The sequence below is a fragment of the Equus caballus genome, chromosome 13 (genome assembly GCF_041296265.1).
Source record: "Equus caballus isolate H_3958 breed thoroughbred chromosome 13, TB-T2T, whole genome shotgun sequence".
Taxonomy (NCBI): Eukaryota; Metazoa; Chordata; class Mammalia; order Perissodactyla; family Equidae; genus Equus; species Equus caballus.
The window spans coordinates 1,265,313-1,289,414 of NC_091696.1; the positions used below are offsets into that span (position 1 = coordinate 1,265,313).

The 24,102-nt window shown below is 61.5% G+C and overlaps 1 protein-coding gene and 1 long non-coding RNA gene across 2 annotated transcripts in view; one reads left to right on the top strand and one right to left on the bottom strand.

The window, feature by feature from the left end:
- Positions 1–15,919: 15,919 nt before the first annotated feature.
- Positions 15,920–18,386, bottom strand: LOC138916964 (uncharacterized). Its single transcript, XR_011424234.1, has 3 exons — positions 18,316–18,386; positions 16,624–16,771; positions 15,920–16,511 (listed from the first exon to the last, which is right to left on the bottom strand). It is a non-coding gene; the product is annotated as an uncharacterized lncRNA (long non-coding RNA).
- A 1,931-nt stretch (positions 18,387–20,317) lies between these two features.
- The window catches only part of ELFN1 (extracellular leucine rich repeat and fibronectin type III domain containing 1), a 69,097-nt gene continuing 65,312 nt past the window's right edge, over positions 20,318–24,102 (top strand). The window contains exon 1 of the mRNA XM_023655115.2: positions 20,318–20,518. The gene's annotated coding sequence lies outside the window, so the exon portion shown is untranslated. The remainder of the gene's footprint in view (positions 20,519–24,102) is intronic.

Below are 24,102 nucleotides of genomic sequence, written 5' to 3' on the forward strand. Positions count from 1 at the left end.
GGCCGAGAGAAGGGCAGGGTGTCAATGGGGATCAGCTGGACCCAGCCGCAGGCCTCTCACCGCCCCACCCCGGCCTGGCTTGTGGACGCCAAGTTCCCTTTGCTCCCTCCAACACCCGGCTCCTGAACTTCCATCTGCGGGGAGCGGGGGGTGCCTCCGAGCGCCCCCCGGGGCCGAGTAGGGCAGCATTAACCGGACAGCCCGGGAGCAGACAGCCCTCCCCGGGCGCCCAGCTAATAAGCTCGCCGTTGAAACAACGACGGGGAGTCACCGCCCCAGAGCCCTGGCTGGTGTGGGCGAAACGAATCCGAAAAGAGTCATCTGAGGCTGAGGCCGGCTCTTCTGGGCATCTTGACAGAGGCAGAGAGGAGGGAGGGAGGAGAGCCCGCTTGGAACACTGGAACCCTGAGTTCCCGGCTGAGGACAGGAACTCCCTCCAGCTGTGATGGAGGCGGCAGAGGCGTCCTGGTCCTCTCTCAGCCCAAAGCCGCTCGGGCCCGGGGCAGGGGGCAGGCAGAGCTGGGAGCCGAGCCCTACCCTGCTCCCGTTTTTTCGACGATCCCGACCGTCTATTGCTACGTAGCAAAGCACTCTGGACTCAGCACCTCAAAGCAGCACTCCCTCGTTCTGCTCACAAATCTGCGACTGGGGCCAGGCCGGGTGAGAGCCTGGAGGCTGTCTCTGCTCCACCAGGCCCTGCACGGGGCGGCTTGACCAGGGGCTCAAGGGATCTGACTCGAGATGGTGAATTAAGCTGGGGCTGGCGGTGGGCCTCTCCTCTGGCCTGGGCTTCCTCAGAATAGGGTGTCTGGGTTCCCAGGGAGGGGTGCCCACGAAAGAGCCAGCTGGTGTGCATCCCTGGGCCAGGGGAGTGGCCTCCCAGAGGCTCAGCAACAATAGGGGCTAGAACAGAATCGAGAGCCAGGTGGCAATCGCATCTCTCTAGCCTCAGAAGACACAGAGCATCGCGAGGCCCTGCTACGTGGTGGGAAATGGAGTAACGTGGGGCAGATGACCGTGAGCTGGAGTTCCCAGGGCGTCCCCGTATCGCCCAGGGGCTTTTTCAAACGTCAGGGTCTACCGGGGTCCTGCCACACCTGTGGCACTGCGAGGAGGCCCAGAGTGGGAAATGGGCTTGCCTACGGCGTGCAGCTGCCAGCTGTGCGCACATCGCTTTTCGTCCGCTGTCCAGCACAGTTTTCCCTGTCATCACAAGGCCCTCCGAAGGAGCAGGTCCTGACCTGGGCTTTAAGCCCTAAGGAGGGGTCTGCTTGACCGTCTGGGGGATGCACAGCCTGTGCAAAGGCCCGGTGGTGGGCCTGCATGTTCCTGTGGGCTGTGGAGGGGACAGGAGTGGCTCTCGGTCCTGGGCCTCTGGGTAGAGCAGGGAGGGGCCGGGGAGGGCCTGGTGGAGGTGACGGCCCAGAGCCCACCTCAGCCTCCACTCAGAGGGTCAGCCGCAGGCTGGGAGCCCTGCTGGGGAACCACCTCCTGTGTGACCACAGGCACCACAGGGCTAACTCCTTCCTCCTTCCTTACCTCCAGCAAGGGCATGTCACCGGCCCTGCCCCCGGTGGGGGAAAGAAGATGATAGCAAACCCCACAAGCTGCCAGGTGAGCCCTAAGAAGCAGACAATGGAGGAGAGCTCGGCTTTTTTTCATGGGGGTAAAAGGGGGTCCCCGTGTGCCTGGGCTGAACCCCCAGCCTCAGATCCGCTCGGCCCCCCGCCCCCCACATGCCTCCAAGTTAACAAGTTCGGGGCTGATGATTAATTAGATTCACAAAGTTGATGAAAAAAAATCGAGATATAAATAAATATTCCTGGAGATTTTCCACCCCCTGCAGGCATGAACTTTGAATAATTGGAGAGAATTATGCTAAGGCCTAATCAGAACTTTTTTTTTTCTTTCGCTAATTACCTCTGGGTTTCATCAGTGTCAGAGTCTAATCAACTCCAGACATCTTAATCGACCCTCGGGACATGCGAGGGACGGGGAGGGCTCTGGTGTCATACCGAAGGGGGCACGGGAGCTGAGGGGAGCCGGGGGTGCTGGGTCCAGAGCCGCCCTGCTCTGGGGTGGGGGCCAGCGCTAGGGAGGGCTCGGGGAGCCGGCTCGCCGCCTCTGATCAAGATGAATGAAGCCCTTCCAGGACCGCAGGCCAACCTCCCTCTGCTCCGTCCTCATCATCGCCTCGGCTGGAGTTTATCCGGTTAGATGGATGGGGCCCAGGATGGGAGCTGACTCCCCCGAGGCAGGCGGGGGGCCGTGGCTGGGCCTGGGGGGCTGTTCGGGATTCTGGGCCTGGGATTCTTGGCGTCTCCAGGTAGATGGAAGCTTTGCTCGCCTTCCTGAAGGAAATTATTTGCATCTGATGAAAAATTCCTCTACGGAGAGCACAGCTCCGGCGCCTGAGCGGAGAGGCCCGGCCTTGGAGCTGATGATGGCCGGATCACACTTTTCTCCCGGCGTCCTGAATTCAGGGGACTCTCTGGGGCTGTGACAGCCAGGCCAGTGCGGGCTTTCAGCTCCTCTGAGCTGGGTGTCTGCCCCCTTGGCCTCTATCTCGCTGGTTGGTCCGTGTCCCCTGGGGCTGGCTCTGATCCCCTCCGTCCTTCCCTCTGCTTTCCCAGCCCAGGGAGGCCTTTGACCAAACTCAGAGGAAAAACCCCATGGAAGTTCACCTCGACATCCTCTGTTCAAGAAACCAAAACCCCTCTCTGAGCCCCCCAGCCGCACACGCACCCCTTCTCCTGCCCTCTTCCTTGCAAAGCTCCTGAGAGATACGGCTGGTCGGGGTCCCGGTCCCGACTCCCCTCGAGGCCCACGTTGCAGCCTCAGGTCAGGACAGTTCAGGGCGAATGGGCCCTCCTGGGTTCTTTGCAGCCAGCAGCCTGCAGACCCCACAGAGCCATGGATGGGAACAGCCTCAGGGGGTCGAAGGAGATGCCAGGCCTCACGAAACCCCAAGCTCCCTGAGGAGCCTGGATCTGGGGTCCCACGACCTGGCTGGGGGAGTTGGGGTGCTGCCCTGCACCTCCCTATCCGGGGTCCACATACACCCAGGATGACTGGAGCAGGTGTCTCGGACGCATCTCTCCGGGTGCCCCAGATGGTCAGGACTGCCCCCAGCAGGCAGGTCCCGGCCGCCATCGGCCGGCAGTACCGTCCTGTCCCCACAACCCCCTGAGAGGCTGGTTCTTCCCCCCATTTCCCGGGGGGAGCCTGAGACTGGCGTGCTAGCGAAGCCTTGAGCCAGGTCCCCCGCACCCTAGGCTCCACGGCGGCCAGCACCGGGACCCCAGGCCCCTTTTGTAGAGCAGACAGAGGGGCCTGGGGGAGCAGAGATGCTGGGGGTTTCTCTCCGATCTCCGTCTGTCCTCCGTCTCTGCCTCTCGCTCGTCTTTCGGTCTCTCTCTCCCTGCTTCTCCATCTCTCCAGCTGTCCCCGCTTCCTGTCTTCCTGTCTCTTGCCATCTGTTTCCCATGGGGTCTCAGGGGTGCTGCGGAGCAGGGTGGCCCAGGGCCCCTGTGGGCACAGAGGGGGCTTCAGAGAGCTGGCTGGGGCTTCGGTGGCCGGGCCGGGCCAGTCTGGCTGCGTTGCCCCAGCTGCCTGCCCCTCCGGGTGCTGGCTGGCTGGTTGCCCCCCGCAGTCCACCATAGGGAGGGAGGTGATGTTCCAGCCACGGCCTCGCACCTCCCAAGGTCCAGAGAGGGTGTGGCTAGGCCCGGATGCCCCTGAGGCCTGGCCACCTCGCTCCTTCCTGCAACCTCAGCCAGAGCTTGGAAATCCCTTATTTCCCGGCCAAAGACGGGGCCGGCCATCACTGATCTGAGGGCTGGAAGGGACCGCAAGGGCCTCAGCTCTTCTCTTCTCTCTTACGTGGTCAGGGGTCAGCACTCTGTGTGACGCAGGAGGGTACCCCAGATAGTGTCCCCTGGTGACGGGGTGCTGAAGCTCCATCGTCCCCGGGCCCCGCTCCGTGCCCGGCACTCCCCGCAGGTCGCCCCTTCCAATTCCAGGCAGGAGCTGTGAGGGGAGGGCACCTCCCTGGGCTCACGCAGCCGGTGGGTGGCAGACTTGGGATCCAAACCCAGACGGGGTCCCCAGCCCCTGCCCCGGAGGAATGGGGGGTGCTGCTCCCCACAGGCACGCAAGGAGGAAACGGGTGACAGTAGGCTGCCCTCCTTCTCTCCCAGGGAGGCTGCATCCGGGGGTCCGGGCGCTGCTCCTTCACCACCACCGCAGCCTCAGGGACCCCTGTGTTCCTTCCTCATGCCGACCCTGCCAGCTGTGTGACTTTGGGCCTGGGCCTTCCCTTTTCTGGGCCTCAGTTTCCCTTCTCGCATCCCGATTGGATTCCACGTGTCTCGAGGGTCCTGCTGGCACAGACACTGTATAAATTCACCTGGGCAGCCGCCTCCCGTCAGGGCCACCAGAGGCGGCCCACTCCCCCACGGGGACCCAGGCCCCGGCCTGCGGGCGCCTGGCCTCCTTGCCCGCAGCAGGAGCATCCATCACGGCTCCTGATAGATTATCTGTCCCTCTCCTGCCTCCGCTCTTGCTATTTCGGTGGCAGAATAATGTTTATCGCTTCACACAACAGGGGCACCCCCTCCCCCTCCTCCTCCCCCTCCTCCCCATCCTCCTCCCCTCCTCGTCCTCCCCTCCTCGTCCTCCCCTCCCCCTCCTCCTCCCCATCCTCCTCCCCTCCTCGTCCTCTCCTCCCCCTCCTCCCCATCCTCCTCCTCCCCCTCCTCCCCATCCTCCTCCTCCTCCCCCTCCTCCTCATCCTCCTCCCCTCCTCGTCCTCTCCTCCCCCTCCTCCCCATCCTCCTCCCCTCCTCCTCCCCATCCTCCTCCCCTCCTCGTCCTCCCCTCCTCCTCCTCCTCCCCCTCCTCCCCATCCTCCTCCCCCCTCCTCCTCCTCCCCCTCCTCCCCATCCTCCTCCCATCCTCCTCCCCTCCTCGTCCTCCCCTCCCCCTCCTCCTCCCCCTCCTCCCCATCCTCCTCCCCTCCTCGTCCTCCCCTCCCCCTCCTCGTCCTCCCCTCCCCCTCCTCCTCCCCCTCCTCCCCATCCTCCTCCCCTCCTCCTCCTCCCCTCCCCTCCTCCTCCCCCTCCTCCCCATCCTCCTCCCCTCCCCCTCCTCCTCCCCCTCCTCCCCCTCCTCCCCATCCTCCTCCCATCCTCCTCCTCCCCTCCCCCTCCTCCTCCCCCTCCTCCCCCTCCTCCTCCCCTCCTCGTCCTCCCCTCCCCCTCCTCCTCCCCCTCCTCCTCCCCCTCCTCCCCCTCCTCCTTCCCCTCCTCCCCATCCTCTTACTCCTCCCCCCTCCCTTCTCCCCTTCCCCTCCCCCTCCTCCCCTTCCCCTCCCCCTCCTCCCCTCCTCCCCTTCCCCTCCCCCTCCTCCCCTCCTCCCCCTCCCTCTTCCCCTTCCCCTCCCCCTACTCCCCCTCCTCCTCCTCCTCCCCCTCCTCCTCCCCCTCCTCCTCCCCCTCCTCCTCCTCCCCTCCTCCTCCCCCCCTCCTCCTCCCCCTCCTCCTCCTCCCCTGTTCTTTCCTTCCTCCCTGGCTGCAGGCTCCCAGCAGACATTAGGAGATTTTCTTGGGCTACTTTCACGATTTTAATTTTCCCTTCCCCATCTCTTCTCTTCCCCTTATTACATTTTGGGCTCTTTTTTGGGCTTCTGGAATGAGCATACATTTTGCCAGTGATATTTTTTAATAAAAACCATCACTTACGATTATTTTTCTTCCCCACCAACTGTCAGCCTTCTGTTTGATTTCTTATCAACGCCGTTCCCTGCCCGCTTTGTCCCCCACATGGATGGGGGCTCGTGGGTTTGCTCCCTCCTGCCCTGGGACCCTCTTGCCTGCGCCCAGGCCCTGTCTCAGCGAGGCCCCACCCCCTCTCCTTACCGCACCCCCATCTCCTGAGCTCTCCGTTATCTCCTCCAGGTGAGGGCTACCTGCACACCTTCCTCAGCTCTGTGTCCTTGAAGGGCCTGAGGTCACAGAGGGACAGGACTGCCCTGCAGAGTCTGCCGGGCTCCCGAGGGGCCCTCAAGATCACCCGGGTGGTGGTTTTCCAAACCCACAAAGATCCTGTCTGACCTGCAGACATCACTCAACAACACGGAAGCTGACCCAGCACACCCTGCCAGCAAGACTGGGGGCGGGCCCTCCACTTCTGAGACTCGGTTTCCCCATCTTTAAACAGAGACAAACTTAGGGTTGTGAATCATTCATTCATTCAACAAACACTAACTGAGGGCCTTCATGCAGGTAAGAGCTACACATCTGTCCCAGTGTAGGAATCAGCTCAGATGTCTCCTTCCTGCATACAAGAGCCCCCACCCACACTCACACACACAGAGAACGGAGACCCCCGCTGCCGATGATTTTGCTGTGTGATCTTAGGCAAGTTACTGACCCTCTCTGAGTCTTCCTTGCTTTCCTTCTCTGGGCTCCCTCCGCCCTTGGCTAGACATTATCCCTTCCCCATCAGCCCCCAGGCATCCTGTGCAAGCAACTGCAGCCTCTCCCCAGCTCCTTCATGGCTGCTTGCCAATTTCCCGGAGAAGCCAGACCCATCTTGAGGCATCCAGCTCCAGACTGCTCCTCCCCACCCTGCAATGCCCAGGCGTCCGTGACCAGCTCCCACCCTGCCACCCGTAGCCTGGCCCGTGCTGGCCCCTGCCCCTTGGGGATCTTTGGAGAGGGGACTCTGTGGGTCTGCTGGTGGACAGGACAAGGCCCAGGGCCACTGTCCCGGGTTCCAGCCTGAGATTGGCCGAAGAGCGAGTGATGGGTTCTCCCTGGCAGCCCAGCTTCTCCCTTATCAGAAGTGGGAGAGATTGCTATGAATATTCATATCCTTTCATGAATATTCACGGTGATAATGACACACCTCCAGAGCTTTCCAGACTCCCATGACCTCTTCTCTCCCGTGACTCCTGCCTGCGTCGGGGTGCACAGCCATCACCCTGCGGCCCTGCGGGAGCCCCTGGTCCAGGGAGAGCCCTGGGGTTGGAACGACCCTCAGTCTGGTGCTCAGGACAGCCAGGTTCCCATCTCGGCTCTGACCCCATTCCCTGTGTAAGGGCTAGCCTGTCCCTGGGCCTCAGTTTCCCTTCTGACCTTCGTGGGCCCTTCTGGCCCTGAGAGGGTTCGGCATGGCTGACCGCGCAGGAACAAACACGTCTGCTCTGATTGCACTTTCCGAGTGCTCCATTGTGCCGGGACAAAGCTGGGGGCTCTGGTTTCCTGAGGGTGTGCCAGGCCAGACTTGGGTTACCCAGGCCTGGTAACCAGAGAGGCCCGGGGTCAGGTGTCACTGCTGCCCTCCGGGCCCGCGGCCAGGAAAGGCTCAGCTGGCGGTCTCCTGGGACAGGCGAGACAGGTGGGCTGAGGGCATTTGCCGGGATGGGTGCAGGTGCTGCCAGCACAGTGGAAGGAGGGTGCTGAGCTGGGAAGCTAGGGGTGGGGCAGGGGAACAGGCAGGAAGATCTTCTCCTCCAGGGTCAGGGTGAGCCGAGACCTTCGCTGTCCAGGGTGGGACTGCCCCGAGGGAATCAGGTCCCACTGCTCACACTGCGTGACCTCGGGCAGGTCCCTCAGCTCTGTGCCTCCCTGTCCCTCTCTGTGCGCGCCTTCCCCTGGCTGCATTCAAGGCTGAGAGCAACACTGTGAAGGCATTTGGCCCTTTGTCCAGAGGGGACGCAGCTTGAGGAGTCGTGACACAACCGCAGAGCCCAACCTTCGAGATTCCAGGAGGCCAGAGCCCATTACTGCTTGTCCCCAGTCCCTTGCCATGTCCACACTGCTCTGGAGCCAGCGTCTGCTGGCTCCACGCTCCTGCGGGGTCCACCTCCACCCATGCTGACCCTTGACACCCCGCTCCTCTCGGCTTTTCTGACTCTCACAGGGCTGCAAGCCTTGGGCATTTGGGGTCCCCACCCCTTTGTGGGTGACCAGCCATGTTTCCCACCCACGGACCCTCCTCCAGGGCACGAGGTAGCCATCAGCCTGCAGGCCTTGTCTAGGGGGCTCCAGTAGGAGCAGATGAGTTGGCTGGAATTGTCAAGGAGAATTAGCCCTGCCCAGTACCTTCCGGAGAGTTCTAACACTCTAGGGCCCCCTGGCATGTGCCCCCACATCTCTGCTGTCCAGCTGCACACCGACCGTGAGCCGGGAGCCTCGCCTGATCCTCTGACTCCAGTGGGTCCTGACAGCGGCCGCTGTGAGCTGCCCGAGTCCTTGCACGGGAGCCCATGGAAGGCTGGGGGTCCTGGTCCCTCGTCTCTGCACCTCCGAACACGCCCTCTGACCACGCCCTGGGGGCTCTGCCTGACCCCCCGCAGCATGCAAGCGGAGGCCCAGAGCTGCTCTGTACTCGCCCAAGGTCGCACAGGGGGCAAGTGGGGACAGGCCCGCCTCACCTGCAGTCTGCTCTCCGTGCCACCTTCCCTGGTGGAGGACAGACGGACGTCCCTTGCCTGTGGGTCTCGCTCAGGCTGACCCTGCGTGAGCTCAGTCGCTGAGACCCAGCCGGCTCCGTGCCGTTTGCCTAAATTTGTTCAACCCCGTCTTCCCCAGGGACCCACGCGGCCACCGCCAACATCTGTGGGGACACGGCAGAGGAATGCCTAATGAAGGCTCGGCGTGGCCTCACCGCGGAGCGCACACTGGGACAGATGGTCTATCATCACCCATTTTTATTAATTACTGGCTCCGCGTGCCGCCATTGGCTCCCGAGCCCCAGGCTTGTGGGACGCGCCGCGGCCCCAGCTCTTCTGGAAGGAAGGAACAGCCCTTCATTCAGCTCAACGTGCATTTTCTCCCGGCTGCCTTTGAGGCCACAGACGTTTCTGGCTCCGTGCGGTCCCCGGGGGACCGGGCCAGGCGAGGAGACGCGAGCGTGCAGCTGCCACCTGCCTGAGGAGACTGGGAGAGGGGCTGGTGCAGGAACAGGCACAGGGGCCCCTCGGTACCCCAGCCCCGGGCGTGGGCGGGCAGCAAGACCGAGGACCCAGCTCGAGGGCCTGGAAGCCCCTCCTGATGGCCTCTTTCTGGGGGCCTCAAGTCTGCTGGGCATAACCGGCCTCTGGTAATGAGTGTGCCCTCCGTCTCTATCCCCCACCTCGGGCCCTTGGCCTCGGAAGCCCACAGACCCCATGAGGCTGCGGCCAGCTGTGTCCCCGGGGTTTGTCTGGGTTGAGGTCCACAGCCTTCTCACATGTGAGGATGCTCAGGAACCCAGCCTCATCCAGCCTGGGGCCTCCCTGAGGCTCTGGGGCCCCATAGACCTGGCTCCCAAGCCCAGCCCTGCCTCCGACTTGCATGATGCTGGGTAAGTCTCTTCCCGTCCCTGGGCTTCACATCCCCATTTGCAGAATGGGGGTACAGCAGCACCCCCTCCCTGAGCGCCCCTGTGGCTCCCATGAGCCACACCCAGGACCCGCCAGTCCCAGAACATCGACTGACGCTAATGCTCCTAGTTCCGCTCTTGGCAAGGCCCTCACGGCCTGTAGGGCCCTCACTGCCTGCGGCCTCTGTCCTGCTGGACCCCCAGCCGGAAGGGAATAGAAAGTGCATTGTGGGAACAGGGACTTACAGGTCTTGGGGGTACACGGATGCTGGGGGAGCCCCCAGGCTGGGCCTGCGTGTCCGCGCGGCCAGGACACGGTTCCCTCCGGCTCCGGCGTGCTGCCCGTTAGCCCGGGAGATAATGGGACATGAGGCTCAAGATTTCTAGTCAATAAAAAGGTGCCTTGGAGGCTTTTTATATCTCGCTCTGGCACATCGGTAGGTGTTTTATCTGCTGCCCACTTGACAGTCTGTCGTAAAGCTGAGTCCCTGCCTTGCTGGCGGCCATCGCAGCCCATCCCAGGCTGCTGCCTGAGGAGCCCTGGGAGCCGAGACACTGCGAGATCAGCTCCAGGAGCGGGGCTGGCGGCCAAGTGACAGGGAGAGTCGGTGGGGGGGACCTTTGCAGAGACCCAGGGGAGGCGATGAGGTCGGGGGCGGAGGCCATGTGGGAGGGGGAGGGCAGGGACATGGAGGTGGGCCCACCACAGGCTGCCCTGAGACAGGTCATGGACAAGGAGGGGCTGGCCGGAGGGGCCACCCTGTCTGGGGCTGGAGCGAGTGCTCAGCCCTTCACAAGACAGCCTTGTGGCACATGGTGGGGTGCATAAAGCCAGTAGCCACCAGGGTTTAGCAGTAGTGAGCTCCCAGACTTTGGAGGAAATCAAGCATACCCTGATGCGCTGCTGAGCCAGGAGGTTTGAGCAGGAGAAGCAGACAGGCCAGCATTGCAGGGGGGTTATTTTCACCAAAAGTAATTGGGGGTGTACAATGTCCTGGAAGGAAGCAGGAGGGGATGATCTTTGGGGTCCCAGATTGACCCCTCCCAGTAACAGTCCCACCTCCCACACTAATTGGTGCTTTAATGGAGGCCCAGGGGCTGGGCAGCACCGCATGCCTGGCTGTGGGTTTGGGTCCACGAGCAGCCCTGCCAGAAGTGATTGCTCCTGAACGGGCTCCTGGTGGGGTCTGAGGCTCACAGCTGTGAATTCCAGCCCCAGAGCCAGAGCCCTACCCACAGAGGCACTGAATGCCAACCCAGAGGCCGCTCTCAGGGCCACGCGTCCTGTGCCAGGGTGGAGCAGGTGGCGCGGAGCGAGGCTGTGGCCTGGATTCGTGTTCACAGCCTCTGACCCACAGGATCAGGCCAGACGGAGGGAGCTCAGCCGGGGAGGAGGGAGGCGCTGGCCTCCTCCCCAGAGGAACCCTAGCAGTCGGTCCCTGCAGCAGAGTGCTGCCCTGCCTTGACTTCCTCCTTCTGTCCGGTTTCCATCCGGCCCAGGCTCGAGTCAGCCGCTTCTCATGGGGCCAGGGAGGGGCAGTCTGGGAAAGAGCGGGTGACGCGGAGGCAAGAGGTGGGACTATCCGGTCGCATGGATGCCGCAAGGGTGGTGGTGGGGGGGCAGGTTGGCCCCATCTCTTCAAAAGCTCCTTTCCCCCTGGACCTGCCTGCCCACCCCACCCTGGGCTCCCTGCCCCCTCCCAGCCAGGTAAGTTCAAAGTCCTCTGCCAGGCACTGGGGCTCCAGAGTGGGACCCAAAAGCGCCCCCTGCAAGGCACTGCCTGACAAGGAACCCAGCACTGCATCCCAGGTGATGGGGGCGCCTGGGACACCTAAGCTGGGCCTGAAGGACGAAGGGTAGGACAAGCCAGCCAGGGTGTGGGAGGGACCACCAGGCAGAGGCCCCAGCAAGAGAAAGGCCTGGAAGGGAGCGCAGGTACACATTTATGGTTGAATTGTGTCCCCAAAAAGATGCACTGGAGTGCTAACAACCAGTATCTCAGAATAGGACCTTATTTGCAAATAGGGTCTTTGCAGATCACCGAGTTAAGAGGAGGTCGGTAGGGTGGGCCCCAATCCCATAGTGCCCTTATAAAGAGGGGAAAGTTGGACACAGAGACAGACATGCACGGAGGGAAGATGACAGAAAGACGCACAGGGACAAGGTGGCCATGTGATGGGAGTGATGCATCCACAAGCCGGGGACACCAAGGACAGATGGTGCACCCCAGGAGCTGGAAGAGGCGGGAAGGGTCCTCCCCTGGAGCCCGCTGCCCCTGGATTTCAGACTTCCAACATCCAGAGCTGGGAGATGCAAGTTTCTGTTGCTTTGAGCCCCCTGTTTGTGGCACTTTGTCTCGGCAGCCCGGGGACACTGCTACAGGGACAGATGTGGGTTTGTTGGGGACACACTCTGAGGGCCATGAGCTCCTGGCGAGGTCATGCCAGCATCCCCGGCCTGTCTGCCGCTCCGTGGGGCCCGTGCGCCTGGAGCGCAGAGAAGGGTGGCACTTCCTTCATCCCTCGGCCCAGGCTCTGCGTGTGGGCGCTAACGATGACGGCGGGGTGAAATCAGGTGCACGCGGACAGGGGCGCTCACACCCACGGGTAGCACACGCCTCCTGTGAGCACCCACTATGCGCAAAGGTGACAACAATGATCAGACCAGTCCAGACCCCGAGGGGCTCACGTGAGAAGTCAGAGAAAGGACATGCTGTGGCCTCTTTCACCGTGACGGCAGGAGGGGTGTGCACGAGTTCCAGGCCACATCTGCCTGTGGCCTCTGATAGCTGCCCCCATCTCCGAGACTCTGGAAGGACCAGGGGACCCCCACAGGGCCACAAGACAGAAAGCCCTCTACCATTCGCTCACCACCCCCGACATCCTTGATCTTTCCCTCCAAGGAGGAAATCCTGGTGGTTGAAATTATTTTCAAGAAATAAAATACTTCCTGGTCCACTTAAAAGCTTGCAAAATGTCATTTTTGTTGTTTCCTGATTAAGACTGGTTTTAGTCCCATCCATTTAGTAGGATGAACACAGGTGCCCATGTGAAGGGTGCCTGGGGCTCTGGGTCCCTGGCCTTTAACACGCAGGCCAGCAACCCAGCCTTCAAAACCCGAGGGGACGAGCCCCTTTGGGACAGTGAGGGGGCGGCTTTCCCAGCCCCACCCGGCCCACCCCACCTCTGCAGCCCCGGGAAAGGAGGCCCCTCGGCTCCGGAACATGGAGACACCCTGGGCCCAACACAGGTGTGAGGCCCTGTCTGGCTGGCCGTCTGTCCCTCCTGCCTTCATCCAGTCTGCAAACGCTGCTTGGTCATTGATGATGGCCCTGTGCAGGGCCCCAGGGGTCTGTCAGGGACACAGACCTGACGGCTGGGGGTCTTGGGGGCAGGGTGCCCATGGAAGACCCCCAGCGCTCAGCCGTTCTCTCCTGGGGGCCTCGATGTGCCATGACATGCCCGCCCGTGGTCATCCACATACCGAATAGAAAGTGTGGACAATTCAGAAAAATAAGACAGAGAGAGAACGAAAAGCAGCCTTCATTCTGCCAGTTCTTTCTTCTACGCACATATCCGTTTTTCTTTACAAAACTGGGATTACACTTGCTATGCGAATTATAATCTGTTGCTTTCTCCACCTAACATTGCATCACGTGGCTCATCTCAGACACAAGAGGCCAACAAGGTGGCATTTCTGCAACCTCCGGCTTCCAAGAGGCAGCATCGCCCCAGTTTCCTCCCATCATCATGCAGCTGAAAAGACAGCCCTGGGGGCAGGTGGGGAGGTGGGTGCGAACAGAGGTAAAGCCACGTTTGTGGGGTCACCTGTGGAGCAGGTGCAGAGGCCAGCGCTGAGGCCACTTGGGGGAGTGATGTGGGTGTCCACAGGCTGAACAGATCTCTGCCTTCCCCAGGCGGAGAAAGGATATGGTGGGCGGTGCAGAGCAGGGGCCCCACGTGCCCACGCCCAGGAGGACGGGAGCAGGCTGTCCTCATCCTGTAGGTGAGGGGCCTGAGCAGATGCCCCATACAACGGAGGACCCTCAGAAAGACAGAGTGACAAGTGGACACACGCAGCAATGTGCAGGAAGCTCAGAAACACCGTGCTGTGTGGAAGGAAGCAGATGTGGAGAGGGCACACTCGACGATCCCGCGTTCACAAATTCTAGAACAGACCGAACCTGCCTATGGCGGAAAAAGTGGGAACCAGGGGGTCCTCTGGGAGCAGGGTGTGTGGGAACATCTCGGGGCGGCTGTTCTGTATCTCGATAGGGTTTGGGAGCAGAGAGGTGGACGCCCCCAAGATGTATCTCATTTCATTGTGCATAAAATTTACTCAAAAGAATTTAAAACTCCATAACAATGTCGAACTCTGGTTCATGCTGTGAACGCTGCCTGTTTGGGGGGAAGGGCAGTGTCTGCAACTCACTCGGGAAGCGATGTAAAGAGAGAGAGGGCTGCAGGGAGACGGGGTGGAGCGAGCGTCCCCAAACGTCAACTGCGGAGTCCAGGTGGGTATTTGGGGTTTTTTTAATTAAATTATTTCAACTTTTCTGTATGTCTGAAAAATTTCAAAATTAAATGCGAAAAGCAAAGAGTCCGGGCTCTGTAGACAGACTGCTGGACGGTGGCAGCAGTTCTCCGGCTGTGTGACCTTGGGCTGGTTTCTCAGCGTCCTGGTGCCTCAGTGTCCCCATTGTAAAGGGAGGATGGTGACATGAGAGAAGGAAGGCACCTCAGGCACTGGCACACAGTAGGTGCTTGAAAAGAGAGCCCTTTGTTGGCAGCACGCCTCCACCTGCGAGTTCTCTGGGCTGCCGCGTGCGCGGCAGCCACTCGGGGAGCGGAGGGACAGGCTGGGGTTTGCCTTGGGTCCAACAGCAAGGACCCTCAGGAGCCAAAACGATCTTGAAAAAGAACAAAGTCAGAGGACTCATACATCCTGCTGTCAAAACTTCCTGTAGTAATCAAGACAGGGCGTCTGGGAGAAGGATAGACCATACATCAGTGGGGTGGAACCGAGGGTGCAGAAGCGAACCCTGTATTTACGGTTGCTTTATTTTCAACCAGGGTTTCAAGATATTCAATGCAGAAAGAACAGTGTTTTCGGCAAATGACGCTGAGACAACTGGACATCCACATGCAAAATGAAATTGGACCCCTACCTCACACCAGACACAAAATTTACTCGAGGGCTCAAAGACCTAATTATAAGAGCTCAAACTATAAAAGTCTTAAAAGAAAACACAGGAGTCAATCCTCACCTCAGGCAAAGTCTCCTTCGATATGGCACCAAAAGCACGAGCAACAAAAGAAAAAATTGGACTTCGTCACAATTAAAAACTTCTGTGCTGCCGACACTTCCAACAAGAAAGAGCAAAAACAATCCCGAGAAAGGGAGAAAATATTTGCAAATTACATATCTAATTAGGGACTCGTGTCTAGACTATGTAAAGAACTCTTACAACTCAAAAATAAAAAGATAAATAACCGGATTTAAAAACGGGCAAAGAATCTGAATAGACGTTTCTCCTAAGAAGTCATACAAACAGCCAAGACGCGTGTGAAAAAAACGCTCAGCGTCATTAGCCACCCGGGAAACACCAACCAAAGCTGCAGTGAGATCCCACTTCCCACCCCCCAGGATGGCTATAATGGAAAAGGCAAGGAATAACAAAAACGTGCGAGCCCGAGGATGCGAAGATATTGAAACTCAGACGCTACTGGTGGGAAGGTAAAATGTTGCAGCCACTTCGGCAAACACTTTGCGAGTTCTTCAAAATGTTAGACAGAGTTACCATATGATGCAACCATTCCGTTCCTCCGTATCCGCCAGAGAGAAAGGAAAACATGCATTCACACAAAAACCTGTCCGGGAATGTGCACGGCAGCGCTATTTCTAATACCCAAAGTGGAAACACTGCAAGTGGCCAGCATCTGAGGCATGGAGGATAACATGCGGTACGTCCATACGATGGAATAGTATTAGGCAATTAAAAGGAATGAAATAGTGACCCACGCTACAATGTAGATGCATCTCAAAAAGACATGCTGAGTAGAATAAGCCAGTCACCAAAGGCCACCATTGATAGAAATATCTGGAACAGTCAAATCCATAGAGACGGAAGGCAGGTTGGTGGTGGCGTAGAGCTGGGGGTGGGGGCAGGGAACGGGAGTGACTGTGAATGGGCACCCGGGTTTCCTTTTGGGGTGAACAAAGGTTCTAAAATTAGACTGTGGTGGAGGTTGCACAGCTCTGCGAAGATACTAAGAGCCACTGAATTGTACACTTTAAAAGGGTGAATTGTATGGTATGTAAATTATACCAATTATACCTCAATAAAGTGCTTTTTTTTTTTTAAAAAAAAAAAGATAGCCTTGGCTTCCAATCCTGCTCTGCCCCTCTGGGGTCTCATTAGTCAGGTCTCTGTCACCCCATTTGGTTCAGTCTCATCACTCATCACCCTTAAAATGTGCTGGAGAGATTGGCCTCCTGGGTTCTCGGGGGACCAGGTGAGATGACAGATACGAAACAATCTTTCATTTTAACTTTCGTATTTAAATTTATTACAAAAGGAAACATGTACACTGTACGCAATTCAAATGGGAGACATGGGGACACAGTAACAAGCAAGTCTCATTTTCTGGGGTGATGGAAATGTCACTCTCTGGATTGGGGTGGTGATGACACGGATGGATACCTTTGCTAACTCATAGAACTGTACCCTTGAGAATGGTGAATTTCACTATCTGTCAATAAATAAAGCATTAGACACATTTTTTTTTTTTTTTGAGGAAGATTAGCCCTGAGCTAACATCTGCTGCCAATCCTCCTCCTTTTTGCTGAGGAAGACTGGCCCTGAGCTAACATCCGTGCCCATCTTCCTCTACTGTATACATGGGATGCCTACCACAGCATGGCTTGCCAAGCGGTGCCATGTCCGCACCCAGGATCTGAACTGGTGAACCCCGGGCCACCAAAGCGGATCATGCAAACTTAACCGCTGCGCCACCGGGCCGGCCTCTAAAGTCATTTTTACGTAGACCTCTTCGATGCCCTCTCTCCTTGCCTCCCAGCCATCCATTTCCTACGGCAGGCACCGCTGCTTCGAGTCCTGGGTCTTCTCCCACAGTTCCGCCTGTGCCCGTACAAGCAAATAATATGTGATTTTGTTTTACCTTTTTGCACACAAATGTAAAAAAACAAACCAACCCCGTTCTGCCCGTTGTTTTTTCCCCTATAGACCATACCTCAGAGATGCGCTAAATCAGCCCGTGCTTGCCCGGCTGCACGCGATCTGTGTGGATGAGCCAGGATGCATCTAAGTGCTCCATCATCCACGGACACTCCGGACGGTTCCAATGTGCTGCTGTTACAAACAGTGCTTCGGAGAATAACCTTGTACACAGTAATACATCATTTTTCACATTTGCGAGCAGTGTCTGGAGGACGGATTCCTGGAAGGAAGTGCTGGGCCAGAGGGTATGTGGATTGGGAATTTTGACATTGTTGCAGAGGTTCCAAGAGTGTCTGCGCCCCGACACTATTGCAACAGGGTGCGTCATTAAACTTTTCACTCTTTGCCCACCTGATGGATGAAAAATCATCTCTCAGAGTAGTTTTGATTTGCATTTCTGTTATTAAGTGTGAGACCAGGCACTTTTTGTATGTTTAAGTGTTCTTTTTAATTTCTTTTTCTGTTCATAACCCTCTGCCCATTTTCCCCCCTTCCTTGGTATTTTTCTTATTGATTTGTAAGTGCTCTTTACATATGAGGACATTGGCTCTTTGTGTGGGATGTAAGTTGGACATATTGTTTCTTTTACTGATTCTTTTCTGTTACGGCTTTTGGAGTTTATGGGTGATTTTTTGCTGTTGCTGTGAAGTTCTGGGCACAGCTACTATTTTTCTCTGGGTACCATTCCTCAGGATGGGTGAGGGGAGGGTTCTTCTCCTCCACCTTAATCCCAGCCACTGTGTCCCTCACTCCTTCCAGGCACAGCCTCAGGTGACTGACCTTCCTGGGTCAGTTACTCCCAACCAGGCCATCCTTAGAGGAGAGAGGAGCCAACCTCAGTGGTGCAGAGACATGTCCCTCCTCTGTGCTGCTCCGGAGTGCGGCACTAGGACTCAAGGGTGAGTCAGGCTGCCCTGCTCCCCTGAGCTCACCGTCTGGCGGAAGATGGGACGTGGCAAGTTCTTGGCCAAAGAATGCCAGGGTGTCCGGGGGCACAGCCACAGAGGGGGGCCCCTAACATCTTGGGAAGGTGGCAGCCCCATAGCCCCAGGCCTCAAGGACCCTCAGGGCCCAGCTTGCCTCTCCCCAAAGAGCGCTGGGATGGGTCCTGACGTGGTGGTTGGTTGGTTTGAATAAAAACAAGAATCTTGCTGCCCCAGTTTCTGCGCAGTTGGAGTCCTGGTGTCCCTGTGAACTGGCAGGTGTTAATAGTACTCTCGGCTAGGGTGGCCGTGAGGACTAAGCCAATCGATGCAAGCAGCACGCACATGCTTGACAGCCGGAGGTGCGTTTTGTAATTCCACACGGGTGTGCACGTGTGTGTTCATGAGGGTTAGGTGTGAACTCGGGGTGTGTGGAGCAGGAGGCATGATGCCTGGCTACACCAGCTCCCACTTAAACTGGGCTTCCGTGCGGGTGGGGGGAAGATTGGGGTGGTCCTGTCTTCTCTGTACAGACACCACCACGTGGGGGAATGGGATGTGGGGTGAGATGAGGGCCCCGTGTGTAGACCTGCAATGTGTGGGTGTCATGTGTGTGTCTACACCAGAGGCTGCGTGGGGGTTTCAGGACCATATGAGTGTCTGTCAGAGAGAGAAGGTGGGGGGAGGGGGGGGCGGCGGCTGTGGCTTTATTCAACCCAGAGGAAGATGCCCCTCCATTGACCTCCCCCCTCAGATCTGCCCTGGGGTCTCCCATGCCCCACCTTTTGGGGGGGCAACAGCCCGGCTCTGCCCTCTGGGAGAAAACAAGGCTGTATTTCAACGTCTCCAGGAGCTGGCGAGAGAATTAGGGTGTGAAAGGCAGGAAAGGCCGGGCTGTGGGGCAGGAGAGCCCCCTCCCTCAGGAGTGGCCCTCCCGGGAACCGGGTCACGGACTTTCAAGGAGAGAGGAAGCGGGAAAGGGGGCTGCAGCCTCGCCTGGGCTACAGAAGGCTGTGCAACCCCACGAAGGCCCTGGGCAACAGAGACCCCAAGCCCAGCCTCTGCCCCCCGCCTTCCCAGGAGGTCTGAGCGCCCCTGCTCCCCAAGTCAAGAACCGGACAGCCCACGGACAGCCCTTGACCATCATCCGTCATCCTCCAGGTCCAGGAGTCCAGGGGAAAGGTGGTGACCTCTCCTCCCCGCCACTGGCCCCCCTTTGGGGTCTCGGCTCCCCGCTCTCCTGCAGAGACCTTGAGTCTGGTGGAGGCACAGGGCAGGGTGGGAAGCGCGCGGAGGGCAGGCGGCCGAGGCCGCAGGCTGGGTGGAGTTTATGGGTTGCGGAGAGGCCGCTGGACCCGACCCCGACCCCAGGCCCCGCGCCCACCAGCGATCGGGACAGCCTTTGGCTCCGCTGCTCGTGGCCTCACGCGCCTCTCCACGCCTGTTCCGGGGCCTCCTCCCGGAGGGGCTCCCCCAAGGCACCCCCCTCACCCCCCAGGAGCCCCCACCCCTTTGCCGCGCGCGCTCCAGGGCGCGCACACCGGCCCCGCCGCCTCCGCCTCCCTTGGCGGGCGGGGCAGGACCGCGGGGCGGGGGCGGTGTCTGGAGGGTCGCGCCCGGCGTCCGCCGGGTCCCCGCCCCGCAGCCTCGACCCCGCGGCTCGGAAGCGGCGCGCAGGCCGTGCCCGGTGGGGGCGCTCTTGAGCCTGGTTTGGGATTTTCACCCTCCGCTCAGCCGCAGGCCGGCAGGGGCGGCGGGCGGTGGGCGCCGCCCCGGGAGGCCGCGTGGCCGCTGGGCGCCGGTTCGGGGCGACAAGGGGGCTGCGGGTTTAGAACCCAGTTTAGAGCCGGACCGAGCGATTTCGGACCCCCGGGGGTTCGGGAGGCGAGAGAGGGGGAGGAGGATCGGCGGGAGGGAAATCGGATAAACCAAACCTTCCCGGAATCGGAAGGGGCCCGGCTGATCCCACGTCCCCTCCCCTCGGGGAAAGGGGAGAGCAATGAGAGGGCAGTGGGGAGTCAGCGATGTGGGGGCGGGGCAAGTCCCTGAGGGCCCGACCACCCTCTCACCCCCACCTCCGCACATGCCAGGCCCTCCGCAGCCCCCGGAACGCGCGCCCCTGCCAGCGGTGCGTTTGCACCGGCGGACGCGCGCCCACGCGAGGTCTGACTTCGGGTCAACTTTCACGGGGTTCCCGGGGGTGTGTGCACCTCCCCGGCCCGGGGGCCCACCCCCATCGCCACCAAGTGGGCCAGCTCCTAGACCTTTGGGGGCTGCTGCTCCACATAGTGGCCTCGGCGGGGGCAGGGGCGCGCGGGGCGGGCCGGAGGAGGGGGCGAGGCGGCCTCTGGGCTCCCCACGCCGCCCCCACGCACGCTCCAACTTCCCCTCCCGCGTCGCCCTCCGGACACCCCCAGTCCACCGACTTGCGGGAGCGACCCCGCCGCCCGCCCGCCCCTCCGGCCGCCCCCGCCCGCGTCCCCCGCCCCTCCTCCTGCCCTCCCCGCTCCGGCTCCTGCATGAAGCCTTCGATCACGCTCAGAAAGAATGTGCTACAACCTCGGCGCTTCCACGGCCGCCACCACCGCGCCCGCGCCCGAGCCGGAGCCCGAGCCGCCCGGCCCCTCGGCGTCGCCGGCGCCGCCGCCGCTTCCCCGCCTGCCCGGCTGGCCCCGGGCTCGGAGCGCGCGGTCCCCGCCGCCGCCCCGCGCTCGCCCCGTGCTTGACGCAGTGAGCGCCGCAGCCCGGCTCCCGCCGGCTCCGCTCCGCTCCCCGTCGCAGGCCGAGCCCAGCCCGGCGGGCTCCGGGAGGGGCGGGCAGGGCGCGAGGGGGAGGAGATCTGTCTGGAGCCAGCGAGCCGGAGGAGGAAGAGGAGGAGGAAGGAGGGGAAGCCGCCGCCGCCGCCGCCGCGCTCCGGGGACCTGGGCGCGCGCGCTCCGCTCGCCCGAGACCGTGCCTCCAGCCCCGGGCCCGCACCCGGCCCAGGTAGGAAGGGGCTTGTGGGAGAGGGGGCTGCGCGGGGGCTGCGGGGGCGGGGGTCTCCTCTGCGGCAGCTGCGGGGCCAGCGGGGCCCGCCCCTGGGGGAGGCGGGGAAGATGCTCTCCCCGGAGGCAGTGGGGGCGGGCGCGGGGTCCCCAGCGGTTCCCTGAGCCCCGGCCGCCCCAACCCCTGCGTCCTGCCCGGAGCGTCCGCGCCGGGGCCGAGTTCCCCCGCCGGTGGAGCTTTGGTTGCGGCGCGTTGGGTCCGCGGTTCCTGGGCGTCCCCCCGGCTCACCCGGGTTCCGAGGCGGGCGCACCCGAAGTTAGCGGTCGCCGAGCCCCGGCCGGACAAACTTCCCTCTCCGACGCCGCGGCCCGATGGGCCAGGACTCCGGACCCCTCGGGCTAGGAGGCGCCGCGGGGACCCCGAAACTTTGCTGAGCGCTGTGAGAGCGAAGGGCGGGCTGGGCAGGGAGCGAGGGGGTGGTCTTGCCTGCGAGTGCGCGGTGGGAGCCGCGGCGCCCCAAGTTGGCCCGGAGACTGCCCCCCTCAAGCTGGAACCCCATCCTGTAGTGGAGGGCGGACAAGGAGTGGACTCTGGGTGCCTCGCCTTCGCCCAGCCGGCGTTGGGGAGCAGCACTCCGCCCCGCGCAGCCCGAGCCTTTGGAGGAGGTGTTCCAGGACCCCCCATTCCTCCAGTTCGGTCGCCTGGCTCTGCCCGCCGCTGCTGAGCTCCCGGGAAGGACCCGGCTCGCGGCTATTAATAGACGCTTGTGACCCGATCTCTCCCGGCCCGGGAAGCCGGGAAGCCAGGCTTGGCTGCAGGCTGGGGCGACCCCGGGCCCAGACTCAGCCCCCTCCCCAGTTCTCGTGGTCCCCATCCTGTCGCTTTTCCCTCCACACCCCCCTGCTGTGCTCCCACTCTTTCCTCTCTGGTCTCTGGGTGTCGCCCCCCCCAACTTTTTCTCTTCCCAAACTGCACGGTGTGGCCTGTGGCCGCCCCGTCAGTCAGCTGCCCCGGCCAGACTGGCGCGATTTGAGCACAGTCCCCAACCAAGTCCTCCTCCGCTGGATGGGTGTGGGGTCCCTGGGGCCAGACTGCCAGGGATAAGCAGGAATTTCGTCCCATCAGCGTCGCTTCCTCTGAACCGACACACCGATGCGCTCCCATTCGCCCGTCCCTGGGGGCCGGTCGCCACCCCATCTGAGGGGCCGTGGGGAGTGGGGTGGTCGCAACAGACAGCCTAGGGGGCTTTAGAGAGAAGAGGGGACCTGCGAAGCTTCTGAGAGGGTTTTAGGGTGTAGCTACAGCTGCATGTGAAGGGAGGGGGCAATGTCCTGATGGCCCCCCTTCCAGCGTCGCCTCCACGCACCCCGAATGCCTAGGATTCTATTTGCTCCCCCACCCCACCCCAGGCTTGAGTGGATTTGAGGATTTCGGGAACGGGGGAATAGGGGCTGCTTCTTCCCGTCTTCCAGTCTGCAGAGCCCAGCCCCCAAACAGCTTGGGGGGGGGTCTTTGTCCCCCAGAGCTGGCCGTCGGCCCCGCCCCCTCCGTTAACTCCGGGACCCCAGCGCCCTCCAGCGCTGCGTGCCGCGCTCCGGCGGTCTCAGAGCCTTGATAAGTGAGCGGTCGCATCTTTTCACCCAGCTCTGGGTCTGGGGGTGGGGTAGGGGGCGTGGTGCGCAGTATCGGGTCCCTGACAGATGTCCTCGCGGCGGTGGCGCCGGCGTCTCTGTAACAGAATTAATGACTTCCACGCAGGCCGCCAACCGGCGCGGCCACGGGGGAGGGGCGACCCAGCGGAGACTCAGGGGACGAGGTCGCAGCCTGACGGCGCAGCCTGGGCTCGGGGTAGGGGGCGCAGAGGCGAGGACCCCAATGGCTGGCCCCGCCTCCAATTCTCTGCGCCCCCAGCTGTGCGCTTCGCTCTCTGCCGCCCGCTCAGGGATCCTCTCCGGTTGTGGGGACCCTCCCGCAGGGACCTCTAACCCGCTCCTCCAGTTGACCTCTGAGCTCCTGGAGCACTGACTCTGGGGGGCCACATACTTGCCTGGTGGGAGGGCGGTCGGGCAGTGCCTCTGGCCTCGGCTTGCATGCTGCAGAAATGGGCTCATAGCCTTTGCACCAAGGGGGCAGCGAGGAGGTCGTGATGCATCTCTAGCTAGGCACCTAGCACCGTCCTGGCACCCCGGAGACGCCCATATAAATGCCACGCGGATCCTTCCAGAGCAGGGAGCTGCTGGGCCATCAAGCGCCTGGGGAACCAGCCCTAAAGGGAAGTCAGGGGTTTGCCTGGGGAAGGCTGCTCCGGGCCTCGACTCCCTTCCCTCCTGTGCATTTCCCGCACAGGGCTGGTGAGGCCAGAGCTGGAAGGTTGCTTCTCCCTTCTCGGACCTTCCAAGAGTGACCAGGGTGGGCCCTAGGGGAGGACCAGTCTCTCCCCAGTCCGAACCATCCGGAGAGGCCTCTTGGACAGCAGAGAGGAGAGGGGGGCCCGCTCATGCCCTGCTCTGTCGGCGTGCCCAGGCCAGGCACAGCTGAAGCCGCAGTGTCCATCTGCTGATGAACAAGGGCCTGCCCTTGGCCTGTGGCCTGCTGGGACGGGGGTCCGTGAGGGGAGGCTCAGAGAGAGTGGCTACAGCTCAAATGCCCCAGTGCCGTCCTCGCTGTGCCTCACCCTTGACCCTGTGAAGTGTTTCCAGGACACACTGCCCCCCAGTACTTGTGTGTTACCATGGAGACACACTGGCTTTTGTCCTGGCACCCCTTTAAGGCTCGGCACCCACTCTCAAAGGAGCCCCACTGGCAGGCAAGAGGGAACCATGAGGAAGCCCGAAATTCCTAAATCCTGGCTGGCAGGGGTAGGGTAGCTCCCAGCCCACTCCCCCCTTCCTGGCCAACCTCCCTGCCCAGGTGGTGCTGGGGGGCAGGGTGGGGGCTTGCCGTCCCTCTAGGACTCGCTTGTGCTGTGGGCGTTCATTCCCACTCCCTCCCCGGTCCCCACACACTATAGGATTTATCTTGATTTGCTGCCTTTGAATTGAGTCAACTCTTTTGTATGCTCGGTGAATTGCCCAGCTGCTGGCGGGGAGCGGAGAGCGTGCCGGGGGTACTGAGGCCGGGAATCGTAGGCGGGAGGGGGACAGGAAGCGGGGAGGGGGCCCGGGCGCCGGCGGGGACGGCCGGGCTGCGCAGGGACACGAGCGGGCCCTGAGGCGCCGGCCGGGCCGCCCACTGGGTGGGCTGAGGGCACTGCGGGGGGGCCTGCCCGGCCGGAGCGGGGAGACCGGAGGGGTTAGGAGCATCCGTCCTGGGGGTGAAGGCTGCCCTTCGGGGTCTGCTTCGGACAGGCGTGGAGCAAGCCTCTGGGCCTCTCTTGACTCAGTTTCCTCTCCTGTAACCTGCGGAAAGGGGGCTTCCGCACACGCAGGTGGTGAGGGTCAAAGTAAGCAGAAAGAGTGCGCGAGAGCCCCCCGGGGTCCTCTCAGAGGTTGGGGTGAGTGAGGGAAGGAAGGGGGGCCGGGGCTGCGTAGTGGGGGGGCCTACCCTACCTGCTCCCTTCCCCCCGCCCCCACACGTTCTCCGTC